Here is a 14,609-nt window from a genome sequence, read left to right as displayed (position 1 = left end):
CTCCATTGATAGCATCCTCTCAACTCTTCCAACATGTGCCCGTTGCCCAGTTCCAAGGCCAGTTCCACACGACCAGGTATTACCATGACAACAGCCCTACCTTTTGGCACCAGCTTTCTGCCCTGGGCTGTTTTCTGTTGCTGCAAGGGAATGCCTGGGCCTGGGCAATTTGTAAGGAGAAGAGGAATATTTTGGATCATGGTTCTTGAGCCTGGGAAGCCCAAGACTGGGGGGGCTGCCTGTGGTGGGGGCCCCATGCTGCTTCACCTCCTGGTAGAAAGTGGGAGGGGAGGCAGGCACATGGAGGACAGACCACAGGAAGAAGGCCTCACCTTTTCCAAAATGCACTGTTCCGAGAACACACCCTCTCCCAGAAAGAAAGGCCTTAATCCCATAATGACATACTCACCTCTTAAAGGCCCCACTATCTCTCAACACCATTACACCAAGCATCAAATTTCAACACGAGTTCTGGAGGGGGCAAACCTTGTTCAAACCATCGCAGGCGCCACGTGTCCTTGCCAAGGGGACAAGCCCTGAGCTGCAGAAGTTGCTCCTTGTATCAACGACCTCTTCCTTATCCGCCTCTGTTCTACCCGCCCTGGGCCAGCATCCTCAAGACCCATGCCCACGCGTGTACTTCTAGGTCCTTCCAGTCCAGTGTCTTCTGCTGTATTGGGGGACAACCCCTTTGCTTGCAAAGCAGGTCAGTGTTTCTCTGCAGAGGTCACGTGATACTCCACACCATTTACGGATTTAGAAGTAGCGAGTGAAAGAACTTGGGGAGCACACCCACGTCATCTTGCCAGTCTTCTCTCGCGAGAGGCCTGTGAACGAATTCTGATCCAAGGCCACTCTCCTCTGGGGGGAGGGAGCCACCAGTGTGTACCAGGCCCAAGGGCCCAGGAGCATCTGGAGTGTTCTAGCCCATCCTGAATCCCAGAGTCCTGTTTTTCTCCCAATTATGGACTTGAAAAGATTTCCCAGGCATGTGAATTGGCTGTTCTCCCCATCGGGGCCACCCTTATAATCCAATCTTGGGCTTGATTCTCAACACATTCTGCACAGAGAGGCGGGTCTCTTACAGTGCGGGGGGCGGGGGAGGGCTTCTAATTGGGCATCTGCCGGGCTGATAGTTTCATTAATCAGAGCCTGTCTTTCTCTTCCTTCATCCCAGCCCACCCTTGATGGGGGTTCTGGTGACCGATCCAGTTGTGTTCAGGGTTTGTGACCACAGCTTACTAACAGCCACGGAATCGTGTTTTCAGCCCTGTGTGCAGGATCTCCTCTCAAGGGTCTGCTTTCCAGGGCCATTTATGACACTAACTACTTTCAGTTAGGCTCCGCCCAAGCAGGAGGATTCTGGTTTAAGTAGCTTATTTTGCAGACAATCCCAGGAAGTAGGCCAGGAGGGAAAGGAGAGAATGCGGACCGAGGGTGCATTAAGGAGCAGGTGACTTCTGTGAGCCTGCACACCCCGTCCCATAGATGGGTGAGGAAGCTGGGAACGTCCCCTCCAATCCCTCGTACATAGGATGAGCGTAACTCCTGGCATGGTCACTCCCAGCACCTGCAGCTGTGGACTGAGAACATGCGTGTGGTCAAGCAAGAGCTCGGGTGAAGAGACAGTGGGAGGTGAGACTAGGGGGATGTGGGTGGGGCATCAGCTTCAAAAAAAGTGCAAATGCGGCCAACAGCTGCAAGCTCGAAATACTCCATACTCATTCATACTAGGGCCTGCTGAACCTGGAAGAAACGACAAACCCCACCTTGCCTTTGCAACCCAGTCTGCTCTCATGGCCAAGCCACAGCTGCCTTGAAATAGTGACAGCTCTGGACAAAGGAATACCTCAGGACCGAGTACCTGCACCACCCCCGTCTTTGTGACTCAAAGTATCAGGCCCATTGTGTGTGCTCAGCCCAAGCATGGGCGAACTTGACTTTACGCTTCCTTCCCAAGCACAGCTGGAGTCGTAAGAAACTTTGGATATTGCCTACGATTTCCCAACTTGAAAGCTTTTCCATATAAATGACAAAACTTCTCTAAAATCAGCCACTAGAAGTATCTTCAATACAGAACCCAAGTTCCTGCCCTCTTAAGCAATGAGTGATAAACATCATTTCATCTTTTCCCAATGGCTCAACATCACTATTACAAGTCTCAGCGACCGTCTTTTCCCACATTGCTCGCTGGGGTTGCTAGGGTGTGGAGAGCTGTTAGTTCCTTACACATGGTTAGCACAAATGTAAAATTTGCACAACTAAAAGGGGGTGGACAAACCCCACCATCAATAGTGGAAGGTTTATCACTTCGTTCAATGATTGATTGAACAAGCAGACAACACAAATCAGACAAGATACAGAAGTTAATAACACTGCGTTGTTAGATACTAGCAAGTTTGGAGTACTATATAAAGTACCACTTCCCCCCACCCCAGCATCCACCTCCTTTTTAAGCACACAGAGTATATGGAGATGGGCCACACGCTGTGCTCAATGTCCACAAGGTCCAGCAGACTGGTTCACACAAATCCTGTTCTATTGCACACCCTCACCTGTTATATTCATAACACGGACTGCCAGTTACCACGCAAACGCGCGCATCACGGCTACACACAACATGGGTGTGACCCACAGACAGGATGCTAAACGAGGCAGACATGGAAAAGACCCTCATCATGATTTCATCTGTGTGAACTTCCAAGCTGGGCAAAACCAGCCCGGGGCGCAGGGCCAGGATGTCAAATCCTAAAGAAAACCGAGGAGATACCGGTTCTAAGGAGGTGGGACTCTGGTGCTCTCCGAGTGAGAAAGGGGAGAGGCCTGGGAGGAACAGATGACAGATCGAGGACTCAGATCCCTGCCACCCACATCGGAGACCCAAACTGGGTCCCGAGCTCCCATTTTTGGTCTGGCCCAACCACAGCTGCTGTGGGCATTTGCGGAGTAAACCAGTCATTAGGAGTGCTCACGCTCCCTGCCTTTCAAATAAAAAAAAAAAAAGGAAAAAGGTTTTCAAAAGAGTTTCCCCCACTGACCAACTGACCATGTGTTTTACTTTTTTTCTTTAATTTATTTGAAATACAGACTGATGGGGCAACAGAGAGCCAAAACAGGTAGGGCTGGGTCAGGCAGACACTAAGACAGTGGAACTCCATCCAGGGCGCCCACATGGGCGGCAGGGCCCCAAGAACCTGGGTCATCTTCCACTGCTTTCCCAGGCGCATTGGCAGGGAGCTGGATGGGAAGCAGAGAAGCAGGGACTCGAACCAGTGCTCTGATACAGGAAGCCAGCGTCGCGGGCAGCAGCAGGACCCGGCTGCACCATAACACCAGCCCCCTTGACCATGTATTGTACAGAAGACATTTAAGCAGTGGAAAAGAGCAAGTGGAAGAGGACCACCAACAAGGCAAGCCGGGGATGATGGAGGACGGAGGGGGGCTCAGCAGGGGGCAGATGTGCACACGTGCATGAGATGGGTGGCAGTGCCGTGGTGTGGGGCCCCTCCCCCATCCCGCCAGCCGCCATGGCAGCTTCCAGAAGCTTCCTCTGCCAGGGACAGTTTTCACTGGGACATGTGCCCTTGGGTTTCAGAGCTCCCTAGATCCTGACGTTCTTCCAGGCCTACACGTCCCCCCACCCCCAGCATGGCTGGGGGGCGGTCATCTCACACTGCAGGTGCTGGTTCAAGAGGTCTGGGCTGGGCCTGAGAGCCTGCTTGTCTCATGAGCTCCCTGCTGATGCCACCGTGGCCTGTGCATAGACCGTGTTTTTTTGAGACTCGGTGGAGGGGGTCAGAGAAATCAAAGGCAGTTAGAACTGCTGAGCCTGGGCAACAGCACGGGTCGTGAGGGGGCTTCTCCTGTTGTGAAATAAAGAACAAGCACCGCACAGCCCAGCAGGACTCAGGGCGGGTCGTGGGGGGCCACGAACTGAGACGGCCCAGCCCGCGGTATCCTCTGACCCGTGTGAATATTTGCCCTGGGCTCTGTCTGTTGTTCCCCACCACACTGTGCTTCTAGTTGGTCTTGACTGCTTGTTTCTCAGGAAAAAAAAATATTTGCAGCAAAGGGGTCAATCCTGCCAAGATCCACAAAAAAAAAAAAAAAAAAAAGCAGTCCGCATGGCTCCGCGCTGCTCCCCGGGCTGTTGTCTTCCCAGCACGTAGCTGTCTTACCCCCAACGCAGGCGCTGAGCCGAGTGGGCATGGTGAGAAGCCAAACAAGCCCACTTCGGCGTCCGTTCTTTCTGACCTGAGAGATGCCCATGAGTTCCTCGCAGGCCCCACTAATGGCTGCCCACTTGGCAGTGCTTCCTCCACTCAGTGACACAAGCAGCAAGTCACAGGCCATCGTCCAGGTGGCCCGCTTGGCACCACTGTCCCCTAGAGGGGACATTGAGACAAGATGACTCTGCCTGCTATGTTTACTTTTTAAGGATCTCCCTCTGCAGTGGCAGAATGTGCTGGCCAAGGCCAACCCCAAGTGCAATGGTTGGAGCCTTTGCCATCAACCTTTAGACGAAGGCTTCTTTGCTCCCAAGCTTTCGACTTCCTCTCCTTCTCTCTCATTGTGAGCCTGCCAGTGAAGTCAGCAATGCCCCAGAACTTTCCATTGTTTCTCACGGCAAGAGCAGAACCAGCCCAGTGCCTCGGTGTGGGGCAGGAGTCCCTCACCATCGTGGGTGCGCTCTGCCTCCAGTTCCGTGTGCCAGGCATCCAGGAAGGGTCCGTACTGTGCCCCAACTGGCAAACATAAAAAGTAAACCCAGAAAGGTCACCCATTCTTTCATCTTCCACAATGCTGCTCAGCACAAATACAGTTAATTGCCAAAGGACATAAAACAAGGCTGTACTCAGCCAAATGCATTCTCTGCAGGCGCTGGGCAAACAGAGCCTGCACGTGGATTTCAGCACTCCCAGCAATGAGCCCGGTCCCTGCAGGCCCACAGTGTGATGGAAACAGAAAGGTGGGGAACCGTCCTAAAACAACTCTGCTCTCAGCAGCCAGAGGCCACGGACGACCCTGGCTGGACCCTGGGGAGCTATAAAAGGCACGTGGGTACAACTCCCAGAAATTCCTGCTTTGCCTCTTTTCCCAAAGTCTAATATTGTTCGTCTCCTTGGAAGACTGTAGTTCTTATCCCTACAGATACAAGATGCAGATCTTGTAGTCCAAGATCTCAGCTCTACCTTCTAATGTTTTGCTTTTTTAAGATGTATTTATTTATTTGAAAGGCAGAGTTACAAAGGCAGAGGCAGACGGGGGTGGGGGGTGGAGGTCTTCCAACCGCTGGTTCACTCCCCAGATGGCTTCAACGGCCAGGAGCCAGGAGCTTCTCCTAGGTCTCCCACCTGGGTGCAGGAGAACAAAGATTAGGTGTCGCTCCCCCTCTTCATGGAGGAACGACACTAAACCCTGCCTAGGCTTCATATCCGAGTCACGGCACCATTATGTCGCTCCCCCTCTTCGTGGAGGAACGACACAGGACCCTGCGCTGTTCTTTCGTCTGCTCGGCCCTCCCCGGGTTTGCTGCTGGTTCTTCCCGGGTTGGCTACTATCCCTTCCACCTCCGTGGAAGGGCAGTTCCCCCTGGCCACATTCCCCACTTCCGCAGGGGAGCGGCACACCGCCGGCCGGCTCGTCTCGGGGGCTGCACGGGTTCCCTTAGATGTTCCCCATAGATGTTCCTGGTGCATGCCGTCTCTCTCCTCCTTTATAGTCCTCCTCCGCCAATCCCAACTCGGCTGCCCACACGCCGAGTACGCTGCTCTCCTCCAATCAGGAGCAAGTCCTACAGTTTATTAGTTGAACTGGAGGCAGCTGTGCGGAAGCTGTTTACTTCTCTCCCAGCGCCATATAGATGCATAGAATAAGTCCTAATTCGAGTAACTTAGTCTAGTCCGGATTGCTCCCCACAATTAGGGTCATCTCAAAGCAGAGAGCTGGATTGGAAGTGGAGCAGCCAAGACTCAAACTGGCACCCACATGGGATGCGGGCACTGAGGGCCAGAGCGTTAACCCACTGTGCCACAGCACCGGCCCCGTCTCCCGTTCTGTAGATTATCTCTTCATTCATGATCTATTCCTTTGCTGTGCAGAATCTCTTTAGTTTGATGAAATTTTATTTGCTTATTTTTACTTCTGTTTCCTGCGTTTTGGGGGTCAGAACCAAAAACTGCCTCTCCAGTGTCTGGAAGCATTTCCTCTGTGCTGACTTTAGAAGCTTCAGGATTTCAAGTCATACATTTTGGTCTTGCATTCATCTGGAGTTGATATTTTTGCACCTAATTTTATTCTTCTGCAGGTGGACATTGGATTTCCCCAGCACCATTTAGTGAACATGCTCTTTTCATGGATGTTGTCCTTAGCACCTTTGTCCAAGACTGGCTGCAGATGCATGGGTTTCCTTCTAGGTCTGCTCTCTCCCGCTGGTCTGTGTGTCTGTTTTAGCTCACTGGGCTTTCCACTTCTATTACTGCGTTTTGCCTTTCTAGCAGCTCTGTTTGGTTCCTGTTCTCAGCATCTGGACTGTCAGTTCATTGCCTGTTCATTTTCAGCTTTATCTATCAGTAATAGGAAAAGGAGTATGGACATCCGTATGGTGATGGTACATATGCCAATTTCTTCTTGTAGTTCTACCTGGTTTTTCTTCTGATTTTTGAAGCTATTTATTGTAGATTGTATTCTTTTAGAAAATGTTATATATTTCTGGTGGTATTTGCCCTTTCCATCACTAATGACATTTTTTGGTTTCAAGTATGTTATGTCTGATGTAATATAGCTATCCCTAGGGTTTTTTTTTTTTTGATAGGATTTTCATAATTTTACTATACATCTTTTTGTGATCTGTTATTTGGTCTATCTCTTACAAATCGCATAGTAGGCTAAGCCTCCACCTGTGGTGCCAGCATCCCATATGGGCACTGATTTGTGTCCTGGCTGCTCCTCTTCCAGTCCAGCTCTCTGCTATGGCTTGGGAAAGCAGTAGAAGATGGCCCAAGTGCTTGAACCCATGCACTCGTGTGGGAGGCCAGGAGGAAGCTCCTGGTTCCTAGCTTCAAATCCGCCCAGCTGTGGCCATTGGAGCAATTTGGGAAGTGAACCAGTGGACACAAGACCCCTCTCTCTGTAACTCTGCCTCTCAAATAAAGACATAAACTATTTTTTAAAAAAGATTAATTTGAGAGGCAGAGTTACAGAGAGAGGGAGAGAGAAGAGAGACAAATCTTCCATATGCTGGTTCACTCTCCAGACGGCTCTAACAGCCGAGGCTGCGCCAGGCCAAACAAAGCCAGGAGCCAGCAGCTTCATCCAGGTTTCACACATGGGTGCATGGGCCCAACTCTTTGGGCCATCTTGCCCCTGCTTTTCCCAGGCCATTAGTGGAGAGCTGGATTGGAGGTGGAGCAGCTGGAACACGAACCGGCTCCCACATGGTATACTGGCACTGCAAGGGGGCGGCTTTACCCACCACTCCACACTGCTGGCCCCAATCTTTGTCTTTCATATGGTCCAATTAATCCATTTATATTTATTGTAATTACTGACACATGTAGACCTGTTCCCTATATTTGTTTGTGCTCCTTCTTGACCTGCATTTTGAATGACTTGTTTTCTTCTTCCTTCCTGCTACCTTCAGGCTGTGGCAGAACGTAAAACAAGCAGAACTCTCAGCCTGCCAGGGAAGCCGATGCATGTGCACGTGTGCATGCGCGGGCACATGCAAACTAACACAACCACCGGAGCAATCATCTACAAGCACTTAAAACACACTCACGCTGCATTCAGCCTTTTAATCCAAAGAAGTGCTTGCTTATGTTTTCTGGAACTCACGTAGCAGCACGCTCCTAGCCGCATTCGTTACAGACGAAAACTAAATTATCCCAATGTCCGTCAACTGTCAAGAGGGGAATGTGCAGTTGTAATCATACAGAGCCTCCAACAGAGAAGCAGAAAGCGAAGCTATAGCTACAACACCGACTTGGGCGAAACGTCACAACAGGAAACAAACACACTGCGTAGCAAGACACTGGACAGCTACAGTCTGTTTCCATGATGTCAAGTTCAAATACGGGTAAAACTACCGTGTTTAGAGATTTTGTGTGCAAGTGCTAGGGACACACAGAAAAGCGAGGGAGGCACTAGCAGTGTAGTGGTTTCCTTTTAAGGAGCAGGTAGGAGAGAAAGGAAGGAAGACGGGAAGGAGAGCGGTGCCAGGGAGGGAGGAGACTGGTGGGAGAGGCGCAGAAGGCCCAGGAAGGACCTCGAGCTGCTGCCCAGGGCAGCCGGAAGGGAGAGAGAATTTCAGGCAGAGACTCAGCCAGAAGGGAGCCCTCCTCAGCTCTCTGGGGGGTCCTCATGATTCTTGTTAAGTGGCAAGTCAAACAAGAGGTATGGGAAGAAAGGTTTGAGGCACCCAGAAAAGATCTGGGACCCTGGCCCGGGACCCCAAGACAGCAGCTCAGCCAGAGATGGATGACAAAAGAGGGGCAAGCAGCCAGCCCCGCTGAGGCCCCACAGCCTGTGTCTGCTGCAAATGCAAACTGCAGCTTGGACAGATTTTGCCAGCAGCCCCTGCCAGCAGTTTGGGGAGCCCAGAAGCCCTGGTGTTTGGGTGTCTCAAGGCTGAGAAGCAGTGAAAGTGGGGGTGGGCGTGCAGCAAAGGTAGGTGGGAGGGAGATGCATGCACGTGTCCAACCGTAGGTCCAGGCCAGAGAGCAAGGCACTGGGAAAACAGGCAGGGCTGGAGCCAGGGCCCCGGTGGGGCAGAGAGCAGATTCCAGGGCCCAGGAGGCCAGAGCGGCAGCAGGAGAGGCAGGGGCCTGGGTTCCGGAAGAGAGAGCTGGCGTTTCCCACCTCGCAGATGGCGGCTTCTGGGGATGGAGCCCCCTAGGGCCCATCCTGCCTCCCTGCCAGAAGCTGGGGAGCCTCAGTCCTGGAGAAGCCCCCAGTGCCCAGGTCAGCGTCCTGGGGTGTGGTAGGGGGGTGTAGAGAAGCAAGAGCTGCCCCATTATCCCTCTTCTGGGAACAAAACAGGAGCACACAAGGTCGCTCCTTTAACCCAAGCAGCTGCCGCAGTCCAGGCCCAGAGAGCTGAAGCCCTGTGGCAGGAATGAGACCAGTACCCCTCCCCTATCCCACAGGCCAGGCCCGTCCAGTGGACCTCTCTGCCGTGATGGCAATGCTCTAGATTTGCACCGTCCCATGTAACACCCACGAGCCCCATGTGGCTCTTGTGCTCCTGGAACGTGGCTAGTGTGACCGAGGATAGTTCACCTTCATTCACTGAAAGGCCAGGAAGCACACGTGGCCAGGGGCTGCCACACTGGACAGCCAACCCCGGTCCCTTCCTCTAAAGCCAAAGTAGCTTGGGAGGGGCTGGCAGTTTATCAGCACCTTAACTCTTTGACCAAATGAAATTGCACACGGAAACACAATAGAGAAAGACAGCAGAGTGGGAGCACCCTGGCTGGGTTCTCACCACCCCCTGTCCAAGCCCCGGGTACAACCTAGATGTGCGCACAGTTGGTGGGTGAGCTGCCTGGGGCCCAACGGGCATCTATCACTCGGAGCACACAAGGTCCTTGAGCCATCAGCAGGAGACTCTGTTAAAATCATATTATTTGACAATGTTTCTTAAAATGCCTTAGCAAAACACTAGCTTTACATGGATGGTGGTGATAGAGTTACATTGTTAAGTGTATTTAAATGAAAAGGTGAATTTAAAGCAAAACAATAAAACTGTCCTTGAGGTTGACAAACACAGCAAAAATGGCAAGTGTGCCAGAGTACAGGCAGCACTGCTCATTTGGGTCTGAGATTAAGTCCTTGGGTCAGCAGCCCTGGCACCTCCTGGGAACTTGGGATAAACTGCTGGACCCACCGTCTCTGTCCTGGAGCCACTGAGCCAGGGTCTGCATTTTAACAAAAACCCCAGGGGGTCCTTGGGCACCCTGAGGCTTGTGGAGCAGCCGTTGGGGGGGTGCTGTGCAGCTCTGAGGCCTGAAGCCCCACTTCAGCAGCAAAGAGGGTCCCAGGTCTCAGGAGAAAGTGATGGGAGACCCTCACCTCCTCAAGAGTACAGACATGCACACACATGTACACACGTGCACATACCCATCCATGCACACACATGTGCCTTAGATCCTCACACAGGCACTTACACGGAGCCCAACTCAAGGGCTCCCCCAGGCTCCCCCAAGGGCCTGGGGCAGGGAAGAGGGAGTGATCTCTCCTGCTTGGGGCTGGGGGCAGGGCCTGGGGCTCCTTCAAAAGTGTAACATGGGGGTAGGGGTGGTTAGCTCAGTGGTTAACATGCAGCTTGGGATGTCTGCATCTCATGTTGGAGTGCCTGAGTTCAAGCCCCAGCTCCACTTCAAATTCCAGCTCCCTGCGAATGCACACCAGGAAGGCAGCACATGGTGGACCAAGAACCTGGGTGCTGGGTGCCTGCCACCATAGGAGAGGTTGGGTTGAGTTCCTGGCTTTGGCCAGGCCGAGCCCTGGTTGCTGTGGGCATTTGGCAAGTGAACAAGCAGATGGGAGATCTCCCTCATTCTCCCTCCCTCTCTCTGCAGTTCAAATAAATAAAATTATCAGGGTGGAGCAGAGCGGATGGGGCTGTCGGGATTGGGTGGGGAGAAGGAGCCAATAGCTGCCCAGAATAAAAATGCACAGCATTTCCGTGAAGGTGACTTCTTCCACGAAGAAGACTGGCTCCTGGGAGCCAGGTGTGTAGGGGTCAAATTCCTCCAGGGCCTCAGAACCCGCACTGAGGGGTTTGGACTTTACCTTGTGGGGCACTGGCAGCCATGGTGGACCCACGAGGATGAGCAGGGTGCAGGGAGCTGGCGACCTTGGCATTTGGCATGGTAAGAATCTGCACCCAGGCGCGGCCCCGGGGCCCCACATACCACTGAGTGAGGGCGGCCCCATCTTGACAGCCGCTGCGGGCATGAGCACCCTCAGGTGTGCTGGCCTCGTGACCCTCAGGGCACAGCGGCCTCGCCCCAAGCTGAGGCAGGCACAGCAGGCTCCTCCCTGGGGGAGGCCTCCTGGGAGCACTCAGGTGGGCTCTGCTGAACATGAACCCTCACTGACCTGGGGCATCAGACGCTGCAGGCGGCTCAGCCCGCTCAGACCCGCTGCCTCCCAGCAGTGGTTCCTCCAGAGGCCACTGGTGGATTTCAGGAATTTTCTGAGCTGCTTGTTACATGCAGCCCGTATTAAGAATGAGCGGCTAACTCCTCGCTCCTCACTCCTTCCTAATTATTGGCTCCACTTGACCTTAACTGGCTCTGAAGGTTCTGCTGGCTCCTGAAGCTGGGAGGTGGAAACGCGGTATCAGGTGCACTGCGGCGGCGCGTTTCTCCCCAGCGCCACCTGCGGTGCCACCCCGGGCGGCTTGGCACCGGCCACAGAGGGAGAATTGACACCAGAGAAATCGGCCAACAGCACAAATCACAGCGGGCTCTGCAGAGAGCGGGAGAGCGAGCAGTGGCCCCTCACTAATCTCCACCCTGTGCCTGCGCTCTCCCCAAGGAACCGCCCCCACCCCACCCCCTTCCCAGGCTCTTCCCCTCCACTCGGGCTGCCCCAGCAGGAGGGCAGCTGGCCTTGTCAGATTAGAGCTATCAAACAGGCTTCAGCATTTGCATTCCCTGAACCCTTTATGTGGTTATCTGCCCATTCTCCCTGTTCTCCTGTGCTGGTCCTAGATAACCCCCACCCCCACAGGGCCACACCCCTGGCCAGGCTCCCAGGCAATGTGGCAATGGGAATGGAGGGAGGTGCTGGCAGTGACAGAGAGGCCTTGCTCCATCAAACCAACTCAGGGCCTCATGGGCAAGGTGACAAGCAAGCGTCCCAGACATCTCTCCCGAGTTTCAGTCACTGTACAGTCAGGATCAACCGAACAAATGCAGCCCGCCTACTCTCACAACAGCTCAGCCACACTGAAGAGCCAGCCTTGGGGCGAGCAGGTAGGCTGGAGGTTGGAACAGCTGTGCAGTGGCTGTTCCATGCCTGGCTGTGGCTTCTGATTCCAGCAGTGATGGCCCAAGTGGCTGGGCTCCTGCCACCCACGTGGGAGACCTGGAATTGGGTCCCCAGCTCCAGGATTTGCCCCCCTTCTCCTGCAATTGTGGGCATTTGTGGTGGGAGTGGGGAACAGCGAGTAGGGTCTCTCTGTCAGTCTCTCCTACTCTGTCTCCTAAACTGGGGCTCAGGGAACCAGCACAAGGAAATGCTGGACTCTGGGCACTGCCATTGCTAGGAGAATTAAAGTCCTTTGTCAAAGGCAGGGATTGGAGGGGGAGGTAGCCCTATCTACAGATCTTTGAGACTTATTTTTAACCCAGATTTTCAGGACTATCTGAATAGTATAGTGGATAAGGGAACGCTCCTTAAACAAGACATAAGAAAAAAAAAGAGAATACTAAAGAGAAAGGTTGAGAACTTGAACTTGGTTAAAATTAAGAACTTCTCTTCTTTAACAGAAGAGAAACACCATGGATAGAATCAAAAGGTAGCCACAGAGGCCCGTGTTGTGGCACAGAGGGTTAAGCCACTGCCTATGAGGCCAGTGTCCCATAGGAGTGCCAGTTCTAGTTCCAGCTTCTCTGCTTCCGATCCGGCTTCCTGCTAATGAGTCTGGGAAAGCACTAGAGGATGGCTCCCTGTGGGAGACCAGGGTTGAATTCCAGGCTCTTGGCTTCAGCCTGGCCCAACCCGTTTGCAGAAGGAACCAGCAGATGGAAGATCTCTCTTTCTCTGTCTCTCTCTCTCTAACCTGTCTTTCAAGTAAATAAATAAACCTTCAAATAATATTAAAAAAAAAAAAAAAAGGTAGCCACAGGTGGAGGGAAGAAATGCGGAATACGAAAAACACAGGTAGCATTAGCATGTGGAAGGCTGTGCAGCCTTATTGGTACCAGGGAAATGACACAGCCACCAGCCTGGGTCAAAACTTAAAAACAGAATGACAGCGGCGCCAGCACACCGGGTTCTAGTCCCGGTCGGGGCGCCGGATTCTGTCCCGGTTGCCCCTCTTCCAGGCCAGCCCTCTGCTGTGGCCAGGGAGTGCAGTGGAGGATGGCCCAGGTGCTTGGGCCCTGCACCCCATGGGAGACCAGGAAAAGCACCTGGCTCCTGGCTCCTGCCATCGGATCAGCGCGGTGCGCTGGCCACAGCGCGCCGGCCGCGCCGGCCATTGGAGGGTGAACCAATGGCAAAAGGAAGACCTTTCTCTCTGTCTCTCTCTCTCACTGTCCACTCTGCCTGTCAAAAAAAAATAAATAAATAAAAATAAAAAAAAAAACAGAATGACAGTGGGAATATAAACTGGTAGCATCATGGAAAAACACTTTGGCAATACCTACACTAAGCTGAACAGAAGCCCCCAGCCACGAGTGCATTCACATGTTCTAGAATGTCCTGTGCTAGAATGTTCCTTAGCTCTATTCATGCTAGCCCACAGCTGGAGACGACACAAGCATCCATCAGTTTTCGGCTGGAGTATATCCATGCCGTAGAGTACTACACAGCAGTGACAAAGAACAAGCCCAGAGTGATTCCTGCCCAGAGCTGCAAGCAAATGAGGCCAGTCAGGTGCCAGCACACACGCATACCCCGGTGACTCCATTTTTGCAAAGGTCAAGCAGGCAAAACCAGCCTAGGTGCCAGGAGCCAGAGGGCACTGCTCCCTTTCGTGGGAGGCCAAGGGTAGGGAGGGAAGCACTGCTGGGAATCTGAAGCTTAGATGTCAAAATAGCTTTTCCTGCTTGCTGTGGGCTTCTCTCCGGCTAGGAGAGTCTGGTAGGAGTTTCCTGGTAGGAACCTGGTAGATTCCTGGTAGGAAGTTCCGAAACAGGGAGTGTATCTGAGGGCGCCGCCTCCTCCCGCCTCACCCCACCCTCCCCTCTCCTCTGCCACCAGCCAGGCAGGAACTTCAGGAACCTCTCCCCCACCCACCCCACCGCCATGGTGGCACCTGCGTCCAGGCTTCAAGTTCAATTCCCACTAACAACTCTGCTTTTAACCTCGCCTGACTTCTTTATTTAGCATTTTCTTATCTCTTACTACCATAGCAGGCACTGTCCCAAGGTGTCGTTAATATTAACTTCTTTAATGTGTTACCCATTCCTTCACGCACCCTGGCAGGGACTCGCAATAGCCACAACCGCTTTACTGAGCACTTACTATGTGCCCCACAGCAAGTCCAGCCCTCACTTCTCTGGGGAGCCTTCTCCTTGGGGGGAGCAGGTGTTTGTTCCCATTAGAGGCAACAGAAGCTCAGGCAGGCAGAGTGACTTGTCCAAGGCCACACAGCTCTGTTGGTGGCAGCCTAGGGACACCACGCCAGATCCTGCATTTGGTTTAGGTGTTATGCGACCACTTTCCACCAAAGCACCTTGTGGGACTGGTAGGAATAGGAGGAGCCCTGGCTCCCAACAGGGCAGAATGCATTAGAAATCACTGGCCCAGCAGGGGAGTCCTGCACTGCCCTGGTTCCCACGCCTAGGGTCCAGCTATTGGGCGGATGCAGGGAAATAGGTGTCTGATTCGCTCTCCTCTGCAGGGACAGGGGTGAGGTCCTTCCGATCTCT

This window comes from Oryctolagus cuniculus, chromosome 10 (assembly GCF_051225735.1).
Source record: "Oryctolagus cuniculus isolate XC-2025 breed Fujian yellow rabbit chromosome 10, ASM5122573v1, whole genome shotgun sequence".
Lineage (NCBI taxonomy): Eukaryota > Metazoa > Chordata > Mammalia > Lagomorpha > Leporidae > Oryctolagus > Oryctolagus cuniculus.
This window is presented reverse-complemented; position numbering follows the sequence as displayed.